The 25,662-nt window shown below is 41.2% G+C and overlaps 1 protein-coding gene across 1 annotated transcript in view; it reads right to left on the bottom strand.

The window, feature by feature from the left end:
- ctnnd2a (catenin (cadherin-associated protein), delta 2a) overlaps positions 1–18,731 on the bottom strand; it is a gene marked incomplete at its 3' end in the record, with an annotated part of 234,759 nt that extends 216,028 nt beyond the window's left edge. Inside the window, exon 1 of the mRNA XM_083995112.1 lies at positions 18,696–18,731. The remainder of the gene's footprint in view (positions 1–18,695) is intronic.
- Positions 18,732–25,662: the final 6,931 nt, after the last annotated feature.

Below are 25,662 nucleotides of genomic sequence, written 5' to 3'. Positions count from 1 at the left end.
GGAACAGCTCGTAAAACCACATAGATTTTAATCTAGGGAGCCTGCACATTACAGATTTTTTGTCAATTCTCACATTTTGGCGGCCGGAAGGCAAAACAAACACCCAAATATACAGTATGTTAAAGAGCCTTCAAAAAGCAATATTTCCATAATATGTCCCCTTTAAATTAAAAAATAAAGTTATTGCCAAATTCCATTTATAATAAAATGTCTTGGAAATATCATCCCTGGCATCTAATAGCATCTGATTCACTTAAAGACATGAATAACACATTGCACCCTTTATGCAAAGCATACTGTAAGTAAACAGCAGCTTCAGCTAAGAGGCACATATTGCTACTCCACTGCATCCAGCAACTTCCCATTTATAACACAGCTTACCACAACATAAAGTTTTATTATTTCGATTCCATAGCAGAGGCTTCTGTTGTACTGTTGAGCTCACCACAGTATGAAACCTATAAAGCCACAGTATAGGAGCTGTGCTGTGGCATGTGAGGGAGAATATACCCCTGAGAGTTGGATAAGAGAGGCCGGGAGCTGTCGGGTACACAACTATATCAACACACATCCACACATCCTATCCTTCACAGCCTTGACACTTAATACATATATAATTTACATGAGGTGACAGCGTTTGCAAGCACAACCCTGCGCGCACACACACGCTGCCATCACCACTGCATGCTTTGAAAGCTGTTTTGCATATACATACATAGTTAAAGATATGAGAACACCTGTAAGTAAAGATCACACAGAGACTTTAAATCACTGGTTCCCTGTGTTTTGGTACAGCAGCTATCTGGTTTTATCAAGTGCTTCCATGTAATAATTTTATAAACTGTCAAATAATTCATTTTAATTCAACTGAATACAAAAAGAAAGTTCAAATGCATGAATACACGGAGAAAATGACAGTCTTCACTTGTTAAAAGGTTTCTAATTTTGCATGTTGTGAATCAGAGTTTGACAACACCCTAAGCTAGTACCCTTTATCCCCACCACAACTGCAAGTCATTAAAACTCATAAGGATGCGTGATTAATTCCTACTCACAACTGTGCAGTGGATGCAGTTTGTCATTGTTAATGGGGATCTGAAACTTTTAAAAATCCATTTCCTTATCGCTTTAATTGTTGTTGAAATCTCTCATTTACATAAGTATTCAAACTCTTAATTCAGTCATTTGCAGACGCCTCTTTGGCAGCAATTACAGCCTTTTTGGAGTATGTCTTCAAATAGTTTTACACCCTTGCCCTGCATGGTATGCCTCACCACCACAGAGGTCTATAGACGCTCCGTGGGACTTGACAGCTTGGTTTTTGCTCTGTTATGCAGTGTGAATTGTGGCTTCAAATACACACAGGTGTGTGTCCTTCCTAACAATGTTCAATTAATTCAATTTGCCACAGCTGGACTCAAGTCCTAGACACATCTCAATGATAATTAAGGCAAAGGACACTCTGAACTACCACAACAAAGGGTCTGAATACTTTTGGAAATAATTAGATTTCATTCTGGGCAGCAGGTTGGCGCAGACAGTGGTTGACAATGTTGCCTCTGGGTTCGATCCCGGAGCCTGTGGAGTTTGCAGGTTCTCCCTGTGCCTGTTTGGCTTCTCCAGCTTCTTACCACAGTCCAAAGACATGCACACTAGGTTGATTGGCAACTCTAAAATTGGCCGTAGGTGGGATTCATCAGCCGTGACTGGCATCCTCTCTAAGGTGTACCCCGCCCTGCATCCAGCTGGGATCCAATGGAGGGAAGATATGAGTTTTTACAGATTTAGAAGGAATCTGAAATGTGTTTTTTTTTTTACTTTGGTTATTGAGTTAAGACTAAACTGTAAAACAAATATGATTTTATCCACATAAAATTAGATCTACTAAAATAATGAGAGAAGAAGGGGTCTGAGTAATTTCTGAGGCCACTTTATATTCCTTCAGTGCGATTATCAGCAAACCAGATTATCACAAATAGACATTTTGTGGAGGGAATTTAAATGGAACTGCACCGCTGCTGTCTGATATGCAAGACATGCATGTGAACAAGTGACACGCATGTGCACAAGCACACACATGGAGATGAAGGCTCACACAAAAGGCTTGGATGTTATTTTCATGCTCTTCCAGCTGCTCTGTGCTGAAAGTCTCCCCACTGGTTGTGTTTGATCCCACTGTGATGCCATACATCAGACAGAGGAAGGGAGATCCCACTGGGACCCTGCTGCCTCAGTCCTATCAGCATGATGTCATCCTCTCGCTCACTCACCTCTCCCTCTCCGTATCTTCCCCCCCTCACTGTCACTCCCACTATTCCTCTCCATTTACCCGGCTGCATCGCTCCTCTGCCTCTCTCTCCCCTCATTGTTCATTTATTTCATGTGCAGTTGTCGCGTCTTCTCTTCGGGGACGATCATCAGTTCTGCTGCAAATACAGTGTTTGAATGTCTTTTGCCGTTTTGTCATGTAAATCACTGGGCATCAAAGTCATGGTGTGTTTTGTAGCTCGATAACATAATTTATTAGCTGCTGCACAGGTCATGTGGAAACTGTTGCATCATTACCGGTAATATATCGGATCCTATACGTCTATATGTCTGACATGTGACTGTGTGTGTCTGTGACTGTGTATGCAGTGTGGTGCAGGTGTGTGTTAAAGAATTATCGCTGTGCTGGCATTTCAGTTTCAGTGTTATTGTCCCATTCTCCTCCTTATCAGCTACTAAACACATTCCTCCAGACAAATGCATCAGTGTGGCGTGTGTGTGTGTGTGTGTGTGTGTGTGTGTGTGTGTGTGTGTGTGTGTGTGTGTGTGTGTGTGTGTGTGTGTGTGTGTGTGTCTGCCTGTGTGTCCATGTTTAGCCATAATTGCGACTGTTTGTTTGGCAACGCCTGAATGAAGTGCGTAACATCTCGCGCAAGTTTGTGTGTGTGTGTGTCAGACAGGGAAAAATTGAGGGAGATGGGATGAGCGACAGAGAGAGTGAGAGAGAGAGAGAGAGAGATAAAGATAAAGGCATTCAGTGCCCACTCTCTCTGGGTCCAAAGCCCTTGGGTGTCACAGAAGAGTTCCACTGTGTTAATCTCTGTGTAATAACTGAATCACAGAGAAAACAATAGAGCTCTCTCCCTTTTCACAAGCCAAAAGGCCTAGGGGCAGCTGGTTAGTCTGTCTGCATGAGCTCAGAATATGTGTGTATGTGTGTGTGCGTGCGCATACATATACATGTATGCCTGAAAATTGAAAGCCAGACACCAAGTGCTCGGTCTGACTCTGATCTGAATAAAGCGAGTGAGGTTATGAATCCTGACTCTCAGGACAGAACATTCAATTAATAATAAATTCAACGCAGTGTGTTGAGAGGGATTGTTTGCAAATGTAACTTTTAGAAATGTTGCATTAAGTCCAGTCCCCTGCTACTATGGTTGTAACTCATTAAAAAGCACTCAGGATGTTCCTTTATCTCGGTGTGATCAGGCTGCTGGTAGTTCCCTGCTGCTGAAGGACCTCGGTGAGCTGCTAATGTCCAGCTTCGACTGTACCCTCTGACCGTTTATATATGTGTGTGTGAATGAGTGTGGGTGTGTGTGTGGGTGAGAGATGGACAGAGACGGACCAAAAGAAACAGTTGCTGGATTAGGAGAGAGAGCAGTAAAGGTGCAGCATCATTATCCACTGCTGCTTCACTAAAGTAATTTACCTAGGAGCTGTTCTGCTGCTGCCTGAACAAGAGAACCAGGCTATCAGGGTTATTTGAGGGTTGGTTAAGTCTAATAGGAGAGTTTTCAAGTGCTGTTGAGAGAAGGAAGGTATCATGAGTTTAAGACAAAGACAGAGAAAACACGTCGCCCCCAAGTGATGGCCTTGATAGACTACAAATGATGGGCACAACGAGCCTTGTCATGTTTGATGAAGAAGAGTTGCCGGGGAAACAAGATAACAAATCCAGCCTGGAAGTAAACACAAATGAGTGTTTTACCAAAAACTATGAAAAGTTAAATGAACCACAGAACAGAACAATGAAACAATAATTGTAAGTAAGTGATTCACAAAGTTGCAATTTTACCGCTTGTGTAGCCATGCTCATGGGTCACACTGATAAAAACTGTACAATGGGGAAACACAAGTAATAACATGGTGAAAATAAACCAAGAAGAATCACATGGGAGATGTCAGTTGAAGAAAACGAAGCCAGGAGCTGCTCATATTGTTTAAGGGATAGTTCAACATTTTGGCAAATTAGCCCATTGCCATAATCCCTATAGTCATAGCAGTAGGTTCGTTACCTTTATTTGTCGGTGCAAGCTATTTTTTAGAACGGCGGAGCAGAGCCACAAGCTGCTCAGAGCTACGCTATGGAGGCTCAATTTCTTGGTTTCCCTCATCAAACTCATTAAATACACAATCCAACATCTCCAAAACGCTCTCGTGGACAAGTTGTGACCTGCACATTCACCACGCTATGAGATAATAACTGAACGTTATGAGACAGAGTTGTTTTTGGGGTAAATGCAGAGACTGCTTGCCAAAAAACTGCCCCCGACAGGAACGCACATCAGTGGTTTTGCATGAATTTACCTTCGAAAACAACTCCGTGGCAATGGACCAATTTGCCAAAATGTTGAACTATCCCTTTAATGTGCAATGTTTTTTCTTTGCATATGTATATGTACTGTACATATGTATATGTATATGTAGCCTATATGTATAGGCTATGTGGGTAGCAAGCAGCTATCTGTTTGGGGTCCAAATTAAGGGATCCAGGCTGCCAAAAAGCCTGTCAGCCATTTATACATGCAGGTCACAGAGTAGAGGAAGAAGAGGAAGAAGATGAAGAGGAAAAGGAAGAGGAAGAGGAAGAGACTTGCAGGTGTAGAAGCTAATCTCCAGAGCATCACACTGTGAGTTAATTACTGCTAGTCGCTACAGAAAAACACCTCGTAGCCGCAAAGGCAGCAGGAATAATCAATAGCCAAAATTAATAACATGATGAATTTTACACACATGCTAATTCAATTTTAATCACGCAACCTTTTATTATATACTTCACGTTCGTTTTAGCCGTGATAAATATTAGTATTTACCAAGGTCTGGAATCGATTGTGATTGGCTGGAGGGTGTTCATTATGTTTGTTTAACATCGAGTTGAATTAACACTGAGCGAATGCATATACTAGATTTACACCAAGAAGCCAATGGATTTTCTGTCGGCCTTGTTGTTGTTAAACAGCAACACATAACAGCTATGAAAGCACGTGAGCTGGGAATTCATCTGATTAACCTTCCATACAGCCCTCAACGTTTTAACCCTTAATTTAATCTATTAACTTTTTTGCCATGACCATAGGCTTGCCTCTGAGATCTGACAAAAAAAATCTAATTAAAATCATGCTGTTATATTTTCATGGCTCTGTCATCCCCTCACCACTTTGTATGACAGGTTGCTGCCATGAAAATTTGAATTTCAAATTCCCCTTACCCCTCCAACAGGTCATAATGATTGCACTTTAATGATTGATCAGTTCCCCACTTGCCAGACTACAGTTAATGAGATCCAGCCTGTCTGGGACCAACATGACTGAATATATGTAAAACAAAAAAAAAGAAGAAGGAAAGAATGAATATGATAAATAAACAGTAGATGGCATAGCAAAAAAAAAACATTTCTTTAAAAAAAAAAAAAATACATATTGACAGAATGGCACAATCCTCTGCAAACAATTCAACACACTGCACAACAACAACTCCATCCAGTATCCACAGTGATAAAACAGAATCAGTACTTTTTGCTTTACTTTGATGTGCTCCTCACAAAGTCAAATCCCCTCCCTCTAATTGCCCATTATACCACTCCATCTCTGCAGTGGGCTGATGATCTCTGCCGTCATAGCAACCACAGCAACCATGCGAACGGTTACCACGGCTTCTCTCCAACTGGATCCTCATTGCATCCTGAACTCTTTCTGGTAACCTGCTGACCTTGAATTTACCCTGTGGCATATACGCATGTGACGAGGGCAGAAAACAAGACAGTGTATGTGGGCTCTTTCTCAAATGATTACAGTATGTGCACTTGGTCTATTCTGTCTCTGTGCACCTACAATACAGTATGTGCATCAGCCGGTCGCAGCATGGGGCCGTCTCCACTCAGCCCCTTCCAGTCAGCCAACAAAAATCATCCACAGCTGGGCATGAGGCTGGACCTCAAATTGCCCCCCTGCTATCTTAGTTAATCTATCATAAAAGGAGAAAAAGTAAGACTAACCATTGGAGAATTGAAACGCACAACTACAGTATCTACACAATATGCCAAGCTGTATTCAAAACAGCAAAGTGAGTGGTTGAATCATGTTTGTGAATGTGTATGCACCTGCGTTTCCTTTACTAGAGTTGCTTCACTGACCCATAAAAATCTCCCTATATGGGGAAAAAAAAGCAGCAACTGGCTTCTTCTTCTAAAACACGGCTTGTTGCAATACTCTCCTGGTGGAAGACATGCAAATGATGTAACGCTTTGAAACACTTGACGGGATCTAAAAACTTCCGCTCCTGGCTCACCCCTCTCGTCATAACAGTTTAAGGCTCGGTGCACTGGAGGGCTAAGAACATCCTAAAGATCAAAGTCAGACACCTCACCGTGCCTTTGGTTTCATTAGATCTTGTGAGCTCTAATTATTCAACAGCTCAACAAACCCGTCATACATCGATGAAGAAGAGGTTTAAGCCAGTGTTCCACTTCATTTTAACCCTGACGGAACAAAACTGGTTAACTTTTACCTCTTATTTTAGAGGGAGACGACACATTCTACTTAAACATAATAGTACATCTTATAAACTATGAGAGAAAAAGGAAAAAGACAAATGGGTGCAGGTGAAATGGGGAGACACCCTCTCAGCTTAAGGAGAGCTCCCTGGAAATTGAGTATCCCATACCCATAAAGTGGGTTTTATGAAGACAGAGTCTGGCTCACAGCTCTTGGGACACTTTTCTGTAGCCAAGTCTGACCTCTGACCTTCTTGAAAGAGCAGTACAGTGAAATACTGGGAAAGAAAAATATACCATATAAGAGCTAGACCCGGCCAGCACACAGTGCAATTCATAAATGGTAAATGTCATTCAGTAAAAAAAAAAAGAAAAAAAAGAAAATTCCAACGATGTCTTTAAATGTGACTTTTGGAGTTCAGAAACACTAACATTGACCATCTATTGAGAGTTAATGTGTAGATAAGATAACCTACCTGCAATGAATGTTATCCTTCGCTTTGTTTGCTCAGACTGTGAAATCAATATCATTTTGTTTTATCTACTGAAGAGGCCCATATAGTCCATTTCAGTATGAATGGTTCTTTTACAGAGGCACACTGAGATACCACTTTCCATCATTTCACGTCTGCAGTGCAGGGCCAAATTATTTGAATTAATATCACATAAACAAACTGATCGCAGTGCAGCAGGGAGCTACAAATCAACCTCCACAGTTTTGTGTCGTCTTGCCCGGGGAGAAGAAGGAAAAGCAAAGCGAGAAAAGAGAGACGAGTGACAGAAATGGTGCATGTACGTATGTGTGTGTGCGCGCATGTTTCTTTCTGCAGATCTGCAAGCCTTTTTATTTTTTCCTAGATCCCTTTTAAAAGCCTCTCCCTGACACATAAAGACTTTCACTCCCCATCCCTGGCACAAACCCAAAGCCAGCAGATTTCGAGCCTAATTGGCCTAAACAACAGCAAGGGGTATCTTGTCTTTACAAATGACTGTAGCGTTTTGTAAAGAATGAGCAGCGTTTGTTTAAAAGTGGAAATCTTCTCCAAATATAACACAAACATCAAAATTAGTGGATAAGTGACACATTCTGTAGAAGCCATGGTATTGGTGTTTGAAAACACCAAATCTCCATTACTTAGTTACAATTTTTTTTTTTAGGAAAATTAAGACTTGTCAATAACCCACGCATGACCCATTTTTCCTGTCTCCCTCTCTGAGAGTCAGCCAGTTGTTGGTTAAAATGATCAAACCTCCTCCACATTTCTGATCTTGTCTTGGTCAGGGTTTAGCTTCTCTTAAATCTGTGCCGTCGATCAGTAATGGCAAAGGCACGCCCAGACGTCCCTGTTGTTTTTGTTGTGTGTTACTTCAGAAACTCCAGCCATAATTTGTATTTTTTTTAAAACCCATTTCACAACTGAAGACCCTCCAAAACACAAAGTGCTTTTCACTACATGCCTCAGAAGCAAGAGAAAACACAGCCGATGTTCTGCTGTGGCGCCACTGTGCATCTACGCCGTTAGAAATTCATGAGTTGCACAATATCTAAGATAATTTACATGCAGATATCAACATAGAGTTACTTGATGAATTATACATTGCAAATGCAACCCACAGAAGACGGATGAGATAAATTAATGTGCATTTGCACTTCTCAGCCGTGGCCACAGTTGGGATCTATACTGTATACTATACACATGCAGGACATATCACAGAGAATGAAGAAGTAAGATCAAATGCTATTTATGAGGCAATTTGATGCCAAATGAGTAACCACAGCATTCCCTATGCTAACCAAGATGTCATAATTCTGTATCCTTCTTCAATATCACACTCTTTGAAGAAAGCTGGCAGAAACAAGGTTTCACAGTGAATCTGAGAGTATGTAACGCATCCAAACAACCTAAGCGTCCTTGAGCAAGACATTGAAATCCCACATCTGGAGAAGTGGTTTTTAAGACATGGTTGTCTTAGGAACAGCATCCTCCTATTTGTGAGTGTAAACTCAAACAAACAAGAAAATTACATGGTAGATTTTTTGTTTGTTTAATTCCTTTAATTGAGTTATTCAACCCTCAAATTACTCATTAATGCACTCAATAGTGTTTTTGTTTTCTAAATCATACCCTCAAATTACTTCAACTGTTCCTTTAAATCTATAATTTGTAGTCTTAAATGAATGCCGCCTTTGTGGTCTCCATGCCAATCGCCTGCATGTAGCTACATAAAATAACCTAGGTTACACTTTCTTTCCCCTCTAAACTGTATGAGTCTCTATTCTCAACCTGTGGGAAACACTCCCCTGTTAGAAAGAGGCAGCAGCACAAAAATCCACTCAAAGCACCTGAAACAAAAGCATGCACTAGAATGGGAGCTCTGTGCATCTCTTTGAGATGCTGATGCTTACTCCTGTCCCAATTCCAAAACCACAGCTAAACTGTAGCAGTGGCTGCCTAATTTTCCTATGTCACTGTGTATGACAAGGCACGTTATTACTGTTGCATGTTGATAGCGCACATACATAGCATATCCTTTTAATAAAGAAGAAATAAACTAGAATCCAGCCTTATTGTTATGTGAAAAGATAGCATTTTATTGCCCGGCCTAGTGTATAGCAAAGAATGCCTCAGGAGGAAGTGGGCATAAATGAAAATGCTGAACATCAGGAAAGAGAATATAGCGTTTGCAGTGACATGAACTTTACTCGGAACAAGCACAATGTGCAGCTGTGACAGAAAACCTGTCTTTGTTAGCTCAGGGACTGTGAAATGAAATCGAATAATTTGGATAGCGGGCGCCGAGGCTCAATTGTGGATGTAGCTCTCCAGTGTCAACACACATCAATAAACAACCTAATAAAACGCTCCGTGGTCAAAACATGATTTTAGCTGCCATTCTTCCTTCAGACTAGTGAAAACACTCACAGCTAAATCCTCACTCAGCACCTTCCTTTACAAATTGTACTGTGTCGCCTGCATCCTGCAGCTGTGGTGGCTGTAAGTTCATCGTCTGGGGGTGTCACATTGAGCTGCCATTTTTTTTTGCACCTCTAACCTTCTTCTGCCTCGTGTTTCTCACATCCACCGCCGCCTCTCATGCCTGATCTCGTTGCTGTCTCTTTCTCAATGCCTTCTTCTTTCTCTCCGCATTGATTGAGATGGACGCAAATCCACACACACATATAAACCCAACACACCAGGGAAATAAACTAAAGGTGGCTCAATCCATTAATGGCTCATATTGGTGTGATCCATATCTCTTTCTGTCTCTGTCTTTCCTATCATTTTCATCAAATCCTCTTCTACAGATGTGAGAGAGCATTTGATTGACGGATGGAAGTAGCCACAGCAATACATAGCTGATAAAGATCAGAGTGTGCAACTGATGGGCTGTCTGCTGATCCGACCACAGGCATCGGGTATGGCATTTATACCACTTGGCTGGCCTCAAGCTTTCAAGATAGAAACACCAGTGTCTGTGTGTCTGTGCGAGTGTGTCTTTTGGTTGGGGATCAGGGATTAGCCAATATCTATTGCATGAGATTGGAAAGACTGATACAAGGACTCAGGTTGCACTGGGCCAGGGATACAAAATATTCTACTTACCATTTTAATGTGTCATCTAAATGTTTTAAAAGAATAAGTCTATATAAAAACAGTTTGAATAACATTGTATGAAGTTAAAGTTTGATATAACACTGCGGGTTTGTAGATATGATAGCTAACAGTTAGAGTGAAGATAAAAATAGACAACTGCCAGATTTGGTGCTAATATTGCACACACATTGCACAAGCTGTTTGTCACATTTATGAAATGAAGCTTAGTTAATTATCATTCATCGCACAAAGCAAAGATCTCAACCGATCTACTTGTTTATCACGGTAAAGATAAGTATGGTAGTGGCATTAGATAAGTAAGTTCTCAGCCAAATCTTTCATGGTAATTATCAGAGGGTGTTTTCACTTTCAGCATGGCCTATTACTGCTGTAGACATCCAAACAGGTGTACACTTTCATACTAATTTTAATCCATCTTGCATAAATATGCTCCTGTAGAGATTTTTTATCGAATATTTAACTCCTCACCAATTTGAACTGGAAACATCCCATTTTTTCTCCTTAAACTAGGGAATCTGCACTTTTTTTTACCAAGCCCACATGAGTCTCTGATGGTGATCAATACCCTAACTTAAAAGCTTATGGGCAAGATTTGCAGTAGCCTTACCTATACGTTTTTCTGCCGCATTGCTTCTCTCTGTGTGTTTACTGATTGATTCTCATTCACATTCTCTGAGTTACGTCCTACATCGGCTCCACGGCCAATCAGTGTCTGATTCAGAAGCTTGGCTTGCCTTGGCTGTATACCCAAAATAAATGGGAGCAGTACTGTTTTATTGTGAGTGCAGTGAGAGAAGCTGGTCTGCGTTTAGTGGCAGTAAACACCCTAGAAGGATAAGCTGTAGGAGGATAAGTACTGTTAAGAGTAAGTGTTGTGCTTTCCTACATGAACTTGCAAAACCCTTGAAAAGATAAATGGTATTTTGCTGCAACAATCTGAATCATATTTACGTTTATTTCTCATTACCTGCATGTGTAAAAGTTCAGACCTGCCTTTCCTGGCCTGTAGATGGCACACGATGCTGGTCAAGAACAGCATATCTAAAAAAAAATAAAAATACTGGCTGGGACTCTAAATTGGATGATATTGGCAGGACTTGAAGTGCTTCACATCAATGACACTGTGTGTCCTTATGTAGACAGAGAATTGCAATGATGTGTGCTATAAAAGAAAAGGCGCTCGCAAACACACACACACTCGCATACACATCAAGGAGCAGGTGCTTATATTCCATCAAACACGGTATTTCCCACTTGACCGGCCAGATAGATAATGCTATGTTGCTGTGCAAAGAGACTATAGATGAAGCCAACAGCAGTATACCACCCTACTTCGTGCTGCATAGCATGTTATCATGCCAATTCCTTTTTCTCTCTCTCTCTCTCTCTCTCTCTCTCTCTCTCTCTCTCTCTCTCTCTCTCTCTCTCTCTCTCTCTCTCTCTCTCTCTCTCTCTCTCTCTCTCTCTCTCTCTCTCTCTCTCTCTCTCTCTCTCTCTCTCTCTCTCTCTCTCTCTCTCTCTCTCTCTCACACTTTCACTTGAGCTGTAACATTTCCTGTAGCACTTGGTTTGGTCCTTACATCAGCATCACTTGTTGCAAATCCCTTTTAACATCTTTTGTAAAAACCAGAGCAGTTGGCCACACTGTGAAAACTGTCTAATTACTTTCTCACACATAGAGAACAAGTTGCTGTTTTAGTCAATAACAGTCCAGCAGGAAAGTGAAGCAGAAATGCAAACACCACCATTTATTTACAGAAAGTCAAAGAGCAGCAGCTTTCTGTGGGGGTAAAAAAACATTGTATTAAATATACTCTGGCACACAGACTGCCCAACCTTTGCTCATTTAGTATATAAACTGTGATGAAGAACCCTCATACATGTAATAAAGGTCATAATCAAACACAAGCACACTTCCACACTTAGTCATTCATGGCAGAGCCAACCGTGGGTACATTTTCGCCCGGGGAAATCAAGATGATCTGTGCTCTAGCTATGGTGTCTCTTTGATGCTCAATTAGCCCTGGCAGACCTGGCTAGCTGAGCCAATTATTAATTCGGCTTAGCAAGTACAGTGTGACAGGTGCAGACGTGATGTCATGGCTAGGCAACCACAGACATATTGCTCTAACTGCAGGCCCCTGCACTGAGAACGTACCATTAGGTTTTTAATAGGCAGCATTTTCATTTCTGACACTTTTAAATATAGCATTCTGCAATAACTCTGCTTTTTTCCCGTCATCGTGCTGTATCGTGGTGTTGTTTTTTTGTCTTCACACCTCTGTTTTCTTTCATTTAATGATTCCTGGTTTTTAATTCAGCCTCCCCAACACGTTCTGTCACTAGCTCTTCATTTTCCACCTCTCTATCTTTCCCTTTACGCCCCATCTTCCCAATCTTTTCCACCATTTAGCCCTTCCCGTGAATTCCCTCTCCTCTCACCTGTATTCTTAACCCCCCTCGCACTCTTGATGCTTTTTGTCACATCAGATATTTTCCTTTCCGCTTCTCTCTCTCTATCTCTCCATCTCTCTCCTTATGTTGTTCTTCCTTCCTTCCTTTGTTTTCTCTTGTACTAAAAATTGAAGGGAAGGAGGGAGGATAATGGCGTGGAGAGGGAGGGGAAGGGCAGCGGGCTGACAGAGGGAGTCCCATCTGCAGCGAGCTCATTAGACGATGGGAGGAGAATTGGCAGCAGAAACACACTAGTAGGCATCCACACACACACACACACACACCCCTCTTTCTGTCTGCCTGTCTCTCCGTCTCTCATACACACATATTGCTTCCTATCTGGACTCATTCCAACACTGACACATCGCTACCTCCCCTCCCTCTCGTCCTCCCCGTCTTCTTCCTGCTGCGCTCCTCAAAGTCCTCCTCCCATTAATCACTACAATATACAATACACAGCAATTGCTGAATCGTTTTCCCTTTTATTACCTTCCAGTAGCATGAGGCCATATATTTTTACTACATGTAGCATCAATGAAAATCTAGCCATAAATCCAAAGCACTGTTAAAGTTGGACAACTTTTCTCCTTCTCTTTCTTTTACAGAGTCAAAAATAAGTGTGAGAGATGCATTACTGACAGAATGATTAAACGCTCATGGACACATAAGAGAGGACTTAATAGTTAGTTGCCTGTGCTTGATCCTGTTTTTGTAAATACTGTCATCACGCAACCTGCTAGACGTCTAAATTAATTTCCAACAGAACCATTCACCTGTAAGTCAATTGTACATACACAATATTTATTATAATTACCTATCTCTGCCATTTGGAGCCCAGTGAAATGTAAAGAGGCAGTTGCTGTCCAAGCTGCACTAATGTAATGACATTGTCCACTTCTTTGACCCCTGCGCTACTACTATAATTTTGTCTGTCTTCTCCAGCTTTCGTGTGAAGGTCAGCAGATGGTGAGGATACAATTATGGTGCTGGGAAGCATGAAAAAAGATGGGCGTCGCATCAGCATAAAGCCTACAGTATAGTATACTAAAAAAAAAAAGAAAAAAAGTTTGTTTTGAAGCATCCTACGTGCCACCACTGTGTTGTCAATTGTTTTGAAGTGCATTAAACGTGTTTTTCTCCCCAAAGGGAAAACGTGTCATCCTGCTTCCCCCTCCTTATAAAAAAGAGGACAAAGGGTGTGAGACAAACCAACACCCTGAGAGCCGTGAGGGATTGTCCTGCTCAAGGACACTGCAGTGATGTACATGTAAATGGGGCCTTGACTTCAGACTTTTTGCTTGAGGAATGGGCTCTCCTACCACGCTGAACAGCTACCTATCAACATAAGTCTTTGTCTCAACCAGAGTGATGAAAAGTCCCCTTGATCATGCTAAATCACATGCATATTGATGAAAAAAAAGTATATATTTGTTTGATTATGTGGTGTGTTGGAAAGATTTCCTGTCTGTACGTTACTAATTCAGTGCTTTTTCCGCAACTGAACATCATATACATCCCATACTCATCAACCATCTCACTGCAGAATCATTTATAAGCTGGGGCAGGGTGCTAATGTGTTTCATTCAAACTCTAATAAACTCTATAATGGTGCTGCTTTCTCAGATCCCCCCCCACATTTCCTCACTACAATAATGAAGAATGTCCTCCCGTGGACAAACCAAGGGACAAAGTAAGACATCTATGATATTACCTGTGGACATATCCCCCGTATGATAGCCATGTTGGGTGCACTACACGGCACCCTTGAGGGGAAGAAGAGTGACATTAGATGTTTAATGGAGTGTAACATGTATGCAATCTTGTAACAACTCCACTGTAATGGGGGATATTGTAAAATTGTCCATTAGCAGTGGCACATCAGTGTTTTTTTATATCGTTAAACCAGCTCATGAGCATCTCGCCACCAACACCAGAACCACGTCAGCTGATTGATGAAGACGCCGAGGTTGTCGATTAGCACGTTCCTCCTCATGTCCATGAATATGCAGTCAATGCAATCAACAATTATGGATCAAATGTCAACCATTTGCCTAAGGCCCTTTCACATTGAACTTAAATGGATGTATAGGAAAAAAGACCTGAAAAAACATACGTATACAGCACATAACAGAGCTCAAGGACACCAACGTGTGAAATCAAAGCGGTTGCTCTTCATTATCTTTTTCATCTTGATGGTGCTTCATGTTCTATAGCTATTTTCTCTGTGTTTTTTCCGTAAGTCACGCATAAGTAATAGGCTGGATAAAAAACAAACAAACACATATGCCACATAAAGAAAACCTCCCCACCTCTTTTTATTTCCTTTCTGTTTGCACATAAGTAGGGGTCATTCACATCAACAAAAATTAGACTGATAATAAAAAAACGGAACTGTAACATTTTTTTCCCACTACAGAATGACAAATGAACAGCAGCTGTCGCCTCTGGGTTTGTCTTGCACGATATTTAAATCTTCTCTGGAGAAAAGCCATTTGTGATTCTCTTCTCTTCAACATCTAATCTAATCTAATCTCACCTAATCCCATATTTAGGTTCTTAGAAACAGATGAAAACAATGTGATTTGGGATGTCGGCCCATCTTGTGTCTGGTGTTAAAAAAAACTAAATGTACAGTGCGACATATTGGGGAAGAACTTCTTGGTCTTGGGCCTTGAGGTCAGATTTAAGTATAGATCAGCACCTCTGGACATGGCAGAAACTCATTGTCTGGCTGACTGACAGGTGCTCCGGGTTCTGCCAGCACAGGACACTCTGGATGCTCTCAGTGCTGTCCTACATGTCATATGAATTATGAAAACTCCTGGAACAAGTCAAAGGAGAAAAAGATGGAGATCGCCTCTCATCCCACTGGTAGATTTCAGTCTTGTTATGAAATATAGATAAAATGAAATGATAAAATTTCACTGCGGACATCAAAATTTTACAATACTCAAAGTCATTAGACTGTGATTACATTACTGCGTCCTCTGTCAAATTTCTTCATCAAAGTGGACATTTGACTGGGGAGTTCCCTCCTCTCCTCATCACAGTCTTTGCTCATTATCATATGTCAAGATTTGGCTTTGCTTACAGCGTAGTAATCAGAAAATCTTTCTTCTTGCTGCATGTTTCATCCAGTACAGTGAATAACAAAGTCTTACTGAAAGGTACTGGCCCGCTACGACATACAGATGGTGACAAATTAGAGGAAAAACCTGAAAAATGAGTGCAGAGATTGGATGATAATGCTCCCATCCATATATCACGAGAGGTCACGAGTGGTTTAATGAGTATGAAAATGATGTCAATCACATGCTATGGCCTTTGCAGTCACTAGATTAGAGCTAAGCGAAATGGCCTCGACATGAAATCTCTTCACATTTTTTCACACAATTGTATTCCCTCTTTAATACAAATTACACAAAATTAGACATAGAAATTATTCAAATATGTTTCAAGCTGGGTGGCTCCTACTTAAGTGATGTGATAAAATGATTCTGGTAACGTTAGCAGCGTGTTAGCAGCAGTTTTCCAAAGCTGCCACTGTCGACTGCAGCCCTCTAGTTGCCACAGACTTTCGTCAAACTGCAATGGACAGTTGTTTTATCACGATCGGCCACTAAAAACATACACATTACTACAAAGGAGCGGCGACAGCTCTGTACTGTAATAACCCAAGTTTAAGTGAGATTTCAACACCATCATCAGGCATAAATATGAATTAATCGATAAAACCGATCTAGCACCCAGCTCTAGGCGCCGTTCTCCGCCAGCATCATCAAAACACCAAATGAGGGAATATCTTTTGGAAGAGTGGAGTTGATCCTTCCAATACAGTTCAGAGACTTGGTGCGATCAAAGCCACGAGGCGCTGACGCTGTTCTGGCACCATGTGGCGTCCCAACACCTGACTACTGTAACACTCTTTGTGCTGCTTCTTCCTTTCATTCGTCAGCCGTCTGTATCTTATCTGATGTGATCTGCACTAAACCACACCCAACCAACTTTTACTCTCTAATGATGAAAAGAACCCATCAAACTAGTCAGAGTTACAGTATTTTCAAACCCCTCCCTGCCTCTGCGCTGGTACAGACAGGGATAACTATAATTCAGTGTCTTCCCTTCTCACCAACACTACTCTATGAGGCAACTGCCGGGCCAGCTCATCCTGGCAACTCTTTGGACTGTCGTCAGCACTCCATCCTGTGAATGCCTGCCAGCAGCCCCTCCATCCGATCAATAGGCACCGGCGGCTAGCTTTCCCCCCTTTGCTCTCTCTCCCTGTCTTTCTCTCCCTCTCTCTCGGCTACCACAGTATAAAGACTGTTCTGTTCTGCCGGTGCAGCATAGTGATTAGGCATTAGGCCTGTGCTGCTGTGTGAATTAGCTTAATCTGTGTCCATGATGAAGGACAAGGCGTTTCATGCCCACTGGAGACATTCAGTGGACATAAAAGAAGCTAATCTTCAGGAAATATAGAGATGGGATGAGTGTGTGTGTGTGTGCATGCGTGTGCGAGACAAAAATAGTTGACACAGTTCCCACAGTGATTGGTCTTTTGTAAGTCTGCTTATCCTTCAGCAACAAAAAAAAAGAAGAAAAATCTGAAGTTTCGAAGATGTGTGGCTCGTGAGCAAGGAGCGTGTTACACTGTCATCACTTAAAGAACTGGAAAAGTGGATAACATGCTGATTTAAACAGTCGGGAGCTGTGGTTGTCTGCGGAGAACATGGGAGGGAGGAAAGAAAATCTATATTCCTCCACCAGAGGTCAGTTTAAGGGGAATTAGAGGGGATTGTGTTCTCCGTGTTACACGGCTGCTTACCTGGCCACAGAGGAAGCTGCTTAAACTACAAATCTCAACACAAAAGTTTTATATTTCCAGAGCGACACGGACTGGAAGACAAGGGTGTTAGTGTGAGGAAATACACTAAATACCCCTCCCTGCTCTGTACATCACTGCCTCTGTTGTCCATCATGCACCTGTGCTGACATGAAGGAGGCTGAACATGAACCCACTGCATGCTTAACAGCAGCCCTGCCCTCCTCCTCCTCCACCTCCACCTCCTCCTCTCCCCCTAACATCATCTGCTGGATATATTGTACGCCCTTGACAAACTGCCAGCACACAATCCCCCCCTCCTGCAAATGTCTATTGATCAAAGCACAAGCAGGGCTGTGGGAAAGGTATGGAGTCTTACCCATACTCTTACCCTTGTATCACCTCGCACATCCCAGAACCACACAGACAAGAGGATATTCCATAAAACTTAATGGGCATCGGCAGACAATGAGATTTATGAGCAACATAATAACTGAGCCACTAAATTTGACCCACAAATAAATCATGTATCATACTATACAGTAACATCACAGCCAGATGTGCTAAGTACATACTGGAGTTGTCAAAACAAAAATAATAGTCATCTGGTGAGGAGGAGTAACCATATCCTCTTTGTTTACATGGCGCTTTTCGCACCTTTTGACCACTTTTACGCACAACCAATGGTGAAATTTGGGTCAGCAGTCAGCTGGAGCCAAATATCTGATGTGCTGGGTAATCTGAGCACAGCCGGACGTTGTTTCTGAGAGAAGCTGCGCAGCAAGCTTGTTATCAAAAGCAGGGCATCATGTCTTAAATCAGCACTTTCCCAAAAATCCATCCAGCACGCGTGATCCAGAAGTCATGTTCACATTTCTGCACATGCAGGCGCCTCTTGCAAATTGCAAAAGCACACGTCCCACTCTGATAAATCACAAAGGGGCTAAAGACACGGGCGTTTGAAGATATGTCACCTTCTCCATCTGTGCCCAGTTAAATTAAGTGTCAAGCAGGGGAAAATAGCGCTATGACTTACCGAAATGAGATCCTGGCCACTGTCAGCGACCGGTTTCCCCCTCGTTTCCCCCCGCTGTACCTGGTCCGCTTCTCTTTCAAGTCAATCCGCAGTGTGCTCAGATCAGAACGGAGCGGTGCGCCTTCTCGCTGTGTCCTGCGTCCAGAGTTGCCGGGGATGGAGCGACCATTTGCCGGGATGCTGGGACGGGGGTGCAAGGCTGAGGCATCCGCAGGGAGTAGGAGAAGGATGCTGGAAGAGGTGGAAAGAGGAAGCGGAGGAGGAGGAGGAAGAGGAGGAGGAGGGTGAGGAGGAAGCGACCAGGCGCTGGGTACGAAAGCGAGATAGAAAAGAAAGAAAGAAAAAGAGAGAGAGAGGAAGAGAGAGAGAGAGAAGGGAGAGCAGCAGAGCACTGCAACGACGGGGAGGCAACACCATCGGAAAGGAGGAGGACAGGAGCTCTGTCTACCTCCCGCACTCGCTCGTGCAAATGCGCGCGCGCGTACCTTTGCCATCATAGCAAGACATGGAGCGCCATCTTCAGGTGTTGTGTAATAAAAACAGAGGCTGGGTGTTGTCTCAAACAGTACATTTGAGGTGCTGTATGATAGCATATGTCTACATTGTACTTTGAAAGACATTTGTGTGGCTCTTTAAATCATTTCTGTAAAAAAAAAAAAAAAAAAAAAAACTCCCGCAAAAGAAACATTTAATTCTCGTCTCGGTACTAGACCTCCATCAGACAAACAGCTTGTTAGCACTGACAGGGCGTCTTAAATGAGGAAGTGGTTACACACGTGTAGCCCATTATCATTATGACGTCAGAGTTTTAATCATGAGGTCAACCAAAATGCATTATCACTAATATATATATATATATAAAGAGATATTTCTTGTTATAAAGACTTTCATGCGAAGTATGGGTACTTTGGTAACAAAATATCATATCATCTTTACATCATAACATGTGACTCCAGAGCTGAATAAGGGCAGTATTTCATTGCTTTGTGAGAGTCATGGTCCTAACAGCTTCCCAATCACACATTACACACTCATGCATCAACTCATTTCATTGAGGCCTAAACCTCACCATAATCACTACAGGTCCAACCTCAACTCTCACCCTAAACCTACAAGCTCAAGCCCTCACCAAAACCATGATGTTAATCGACAAGTGAAGCTACTGTATTCTATTAATTCTGGCTTAGCTGTCCTCTCAGGGTTTACATTCCTGATTAACCTAAAGCCTATAGCGTTATATCGTAAAATATAGCACATGCCATGTTTGCATATATTTGTGTAATCTGAAATCTGAATATGTTGGGAATTTTGATTCTATTTTCGTGAGCTGTGATGTCATGGATGTGTTCAAAACAACCCATAATACCATTACAGCCAATAGGGAATTTGAAAGATAAATACTAAAATCTTTCCCATATTGCAACTGAATTGCGTTAATCTGTTGCATATCTCTGCCTGCTGTTTACTGGCTTGTTTACAGCCTGGTAACAGATTTTTAATAAACTTTATAAATGTCAATGAAAGTGAAGTGTAGTGTGGTCAATTGGATTTTAATCCAATGACAGATGTTTTAACTTACACATATACTGCGAGTGGAAGTTCAACCACCAAACCCATAAGCAGAAGAACCTATATACACCTGCTTGTCCATGTGGTTATTCATTCAGCCAATTACAAGGCACCAGTGACATGCATGTTTAATCATGCAGATGCTACTGGTCAGGATTTAGCATGAAAACATTAAGATCTTACTGACCTTATTGGTGTGATTGTCTCATTTTATCTTCATTTTGTCATGGTTATCATGTTTTCCATGTCACCTCTGCCGACTAGATTGAATATACATAGTGCATACGTAGAATATATATAAGATCTGTGTATGGAAGTGTCACGTTGTTACTGTAGATGTTAACCAGACTTGAAAGAAAGGCTACAGCGACTCAGATAACCAATCTTAACAAATGTGGAGAACATTAAAAGTGGCTCTGAATGCACAATGTGTGATGGTCAACAGCTGCAGAGGACCACATCAGGTCGAAGCCTAGAAAGGCCATCATCATCATCGGATGAATCTTGATTTCTTGTGAACCACGCAGATGGTGGGGTCACAATTTGGCGTCAACACCATGAATCAGTGCTGGTGATGTCGTAGTGAGGAATGTTTTCTTGGCACACTTTTGCTGCTTAGTACCAATCTATCACAATCTAAATGCCACAGCCACAATTTACCTTTACAGTGCTGGAAGTAGCCATATTGGAAAGCTATGGTCATCTCAAACTGGTTTTATTAAAAAAATTTAAAAAAAATCAGTGGGTTCAGTGTAACCTGTGGCCTCCTCTGTGCCACCACACCTGAATCCAGTAGTAGAATAGCTTTTGGTGGAAGTGCAAAAGACAAGTCTGCGTAAATTATGGGCTGCAATCATGTCAACCTGCAGCAGAATGTAAAGGAATAATTGAACTTGTTTTGAAAAGAAATCAGTTACCCAGTATATTAATGGCTATGACGGTGTGTTTGCACATGCACATTTGAAGAATAACCACTAGATGGTGCTACTAAACTGAGATACAACATGTAGCCTTGTATGCGTTTCAGATTCAAGGTACAAGATCCATGAAGGTCCAAAGGTTGTGTTGGTTTATCAATAGAGCTAAACAAATATTTGTTTGTTTGTCGAGATGCTTTATACAGGGCAGTGTATCATTCAATCCTTAACCTTTGGGCAACTGTTACTTTATATGCATGTCCATGATGCTGTTTTTAGTGGACACTTGCGGTCACATTTAGTTTACATTTAGTCACATTAAATAGTGTTTAATGGTCACAGAACTGCAGACAATGGAAAGAATGACACAACTTCCACCTTAAATGACTCTACACAAAGAATCCACAAGGGTATAAGCATTGGTTAAAATTTAGTTTTGTTCTCATGTTCATGACAATTTCCATGACTTTGATTTACTTTTGGAAAACAGATTGAGTCATTCATTCCACACTTAACCTAAAACAGAATTGGGTGAAAGTTGCATCAAACACTATTCTTCAACACCATAACACAAGTCACAGTATATTGCTGTCTTTTTGTGCCGAAAATGTGGAAAAAGAGGATGTTGCAGCATCTGCTAAAGAAAACAAAGTCTGGGTTTAAATATAGCTGGTTTCATTCATGCGTGGACAACTCAGAGACTTAACAGCAGCAGGGTGAAACAATGAATCAATCAATTGACTGTACTGAAGTACAGTGAAAAACATGTGAACTACAGTATAGGGTATTATTTTAGGAAGTTGGAAATGTCTTGGCTATACTGCCAAATATGACGAGCTATCTCACAAGCGTCTCAAACAGCAAAGAAAGAAACCCCCAGATAATACTTATAATAATAATACTAATAAGACAATTGTAAGGGTGAAATCACACTTGCATGTTATTGTTGAATATCTCCGTCCACCATCATGGGCATTCACCACTACTCTGTTTTCCAACTTTCCACCAGATTCTGCTGTTTGGCTGCAGTTATAGTTCTAACACGAGCTGTCTGTGCAGGCCAGCTGTGCTTTTCCATTCACTCAGAAAACTGTTTCTTTATGGATATGATTTTGTGCAGTGAGGCATTGTTATGTTGCAACAGTGAAGTTCAAGGTAATTTAAAATACCATTTTAAACCGTAAACCGTGAGTATGTGCTACTTTTTTTCTTTCTTTTTTTTTGTAAATGCGGGTGATATTTCATTTGGTAGTTTACACATCTTCAAGGACAGAACAGTCGTTCCACACTGCACGTACTTACAGGACATGGATACAGCATGGTACAGTGCACGTGCAACACACAAGACAATTCCAGTAATACTTGCCGATTCGCTCCCCCCTACTTTCAGTGGATGTGTGACATTACACAAGATCGACCAAATTCCTGTTTTTTATTCTCCTTTCTGTCCGTCCGGTCAAACCTTCCCATTCATAAAATGTATTGCAACACAACTTACGAGAAATGTTCTCAGCAAATGTAGTTTTCTCACAAGAATATTGAGCAACTATCTAGTCCAGGATGCATTTCATAGTCACACCCACATGTCATACAAGTGTGTGTGGGTGTGTACTTGAAGCAAAACGAAACAAAAAGGTTAACTATAAAAGCAAAATTGATCAAAAAATCATCAGGATTTTTGTTTCTTGTCAGACCAATTTGTGAGGTTATTATGTTCATTATCTGTCATCCTTGGTTGCACAAGTCTATTCCATGAGTAGTCATCAAGGGATTAGTAACACTTATGTATATAACTTACTAAAAGTAATGTGTAATAAGTCACATGTAGTAATAATAGGCCATGTGATATAGACAGCTGTTAAATATACAGGAGGATGCTTAACCACTTAACCATGTGACCTCATTAAAAGTCAAATAATTAGAGGTGTGTGCCATGACTAGGTTGCTGGATGACAAATAAAGGAGACACACCCAATATGACGAATTGACATTTATTTGAAAAAAATAATAATAACAAATAAAATGCAGTATTTTACAATCCCTCTGCTTAGAGACAGAATCACAGTCATAAAGGAAAGAAATGCAGCAAAAACGGTCACTGGGTGGATTGTTGGGAAAAAGAAACACACACTGGTGCGTGAATATTAGAATTGGCCCAATACTGAAAAGTACAACAAACAAGGCTGGCTCACAAACCACAGATATGTTATGACCTTCCCCCACGAAACGTTGCCTTTTCCCTCCTTCATATTCACTCGTCTCACAGAAAATGTCCTCCAAACAACTGGACTATTAGTCTCTTGATCTGATCAAAAAAAAAAAAAAAAAAAAAAAAAAAATGAACCAAGCCAGCACACACACACATACAAAGCCAAAAGAAAACAAAAAACCTACAACTTTGACTTAACTTTCTACCGTCCTGTGTTGTCAGTTAAATTAGATTAAGATGCAGAGAACCAACACATTTTTGTCTTTCATAACATGCTGTAAATTACTATGTGAATGCTGCTCTATCCCATGTACAGTGCCATTTACAGTCTATCCAGACAGAAGACAAAAAATTCTTGGACGGCCAAGAGGAACTTGAATTCATTCCAGTGCAAACCTCTCCCATCCGGAGCACCACAGTGACCCCACAAAGGTAAATGATCATTTGTAATACTTAACGCAATTGTTCAAATATTTATTTTTATAACATCCACAGTGTGGATGGATCCAAATATTAATTAATAAGCTAACAAGGTAAACGGGGAGACGTTTGCATTGTCCCACAAGTGTGAGACAATCAGCTTGAAAGAAATATAATTACTGAGACACCTTTGATGTTGTCAGTACACCCCCCACATAGTTGGGACATGAATCACAACATACCAGGAAACAAGAAAAATCCTGCTCTGAAACCTAATCTGTGTGTGATTGCTGTTGTTACAGTTACCCTGGGCTCCTTCCGAGTCTGACGATGCAGTGCTTCCTGGCACCACTGTCATATGTTGATGGATGTGTTTAACTGCCAACTCCAATACTGTAAAAATAAAAACATGAAGCATGAAAAAATTATGCAAAGTCTGTTCTGTACATGTGTCTTATCTCACATGTAACTTTGATACAGTCTGAGTAAAAACACAGTATAGTTCTGCTCTCACAGAGATTATACTGTCTCACTAGGTTGTGTCCAACATGGGTTATTTGAATGCACATGCAGGAACTAGGTCGGTAACGGTCATAGAACTTGTTTTTATGATCTAAACCAAATGGGCTCAACCTTTATTCTACTGAAAAATGTTATTACACATTTTCTGATCACATCTCAGTTCGCATTCCAATAATGGCCCACTAGGTAGTAAACATGATCTGAGCTAAGATGTGGGGCAGATGGAGTCTATCATGAAATTTCCGTATTAAGTGTGCCACGATCTTGATTTATCCGGAAGCTCTTAAATCATAATGATAGGTTTTAAAATAGGCAGGCACATCAAACAAGTTAAATTTAGAACTATAAGTCGATAATATCTCATAATATTATTGCACTGGGGCACCTTTTTTGTTTCATCTTTCACACAGCTATACACTGACATTTGCTGAAAGGATCACTATGAAAGTGGTTGTCCCCGAGGCTGGTACGGGGAAGCAGTGTTATTCAGAGGTGTTTCAATGCTACTACTATAAATATATATATATTTTGGTCACTTTGAGGTGGAAATTAAGCTCAGTGCAGGACCAGTTGTCACAACACGACAACAGACATGTTTATAAATGCCACTCCACCGGATAGACAACTTAATCTTATTAAACAATAAATCATGTTAATGTGCCAAATGCACTATTTTATCACTTAATAATTTCCTGTTAATAATTAAACAAATACCTGCCTTCGGTGTGCCCAGGGAGAGTTTGTGGTACAACCACAAATGACTGGTAATGGATTGATTATAAAGCCTGAAAGCAGGTGAAGTCTGTTTTCTATCAGTACAGACAAGTTCAAACCACTTGTCTGTCACCACCAACCTTAACCAAATCTCCATCCTTCCCTCAAGCCAGAATCTGTTCCCCATCTTTGAAATCTAATGTTTAGCAGCCACAAAGGGACACAGTAGGTGATGAGAATGAATGAATGAATGAATGAATCCAACTCCTAAGGGCAGTTTTGGATAAGTGAGCATGTATGACAAGATTAAGCTGTCTATCCTCAGTCCATCTCATCTGCAGCTACGCGTGAAGTCTTAGTTTTTTTTTCCCTTTACGTGGTGAGTGAATGGATGGTTCAACGCACAACGCACAGTCACCTAGCACGGAGTCATGCCCTGCACTCCAGCTGCTCCAGCCCACCACCACACGAGCCGCCAAACACTATGGTTGAAACGCAGTTTGTCTCTATCCATCACCACGGTGCCAGCACATATTACTTAGCCTTAACGTTTAACACCACAGTAAAGTGAAACCGCTGCAAGTGAGGACGGAAGTAAATATCACATGCTGTGGTT

Source organism: Trachurus trachurus (assembly GCF_905171665.1).
Source record: "Trachurus trachurus genome assembly, chromosome: 20".
NCBI classification, from domain to species: domain Eukaryota; kingdom Metazoa; phylum Chordata; class Actinopteri; order Carangiformes; family Carangidae; genus Trachurus; species Trachurus trachurus.
Note: the sequence above shows the minus strand (reverse complement) of the source record. Positions and strands in the feature narration are given on the sequence as shown.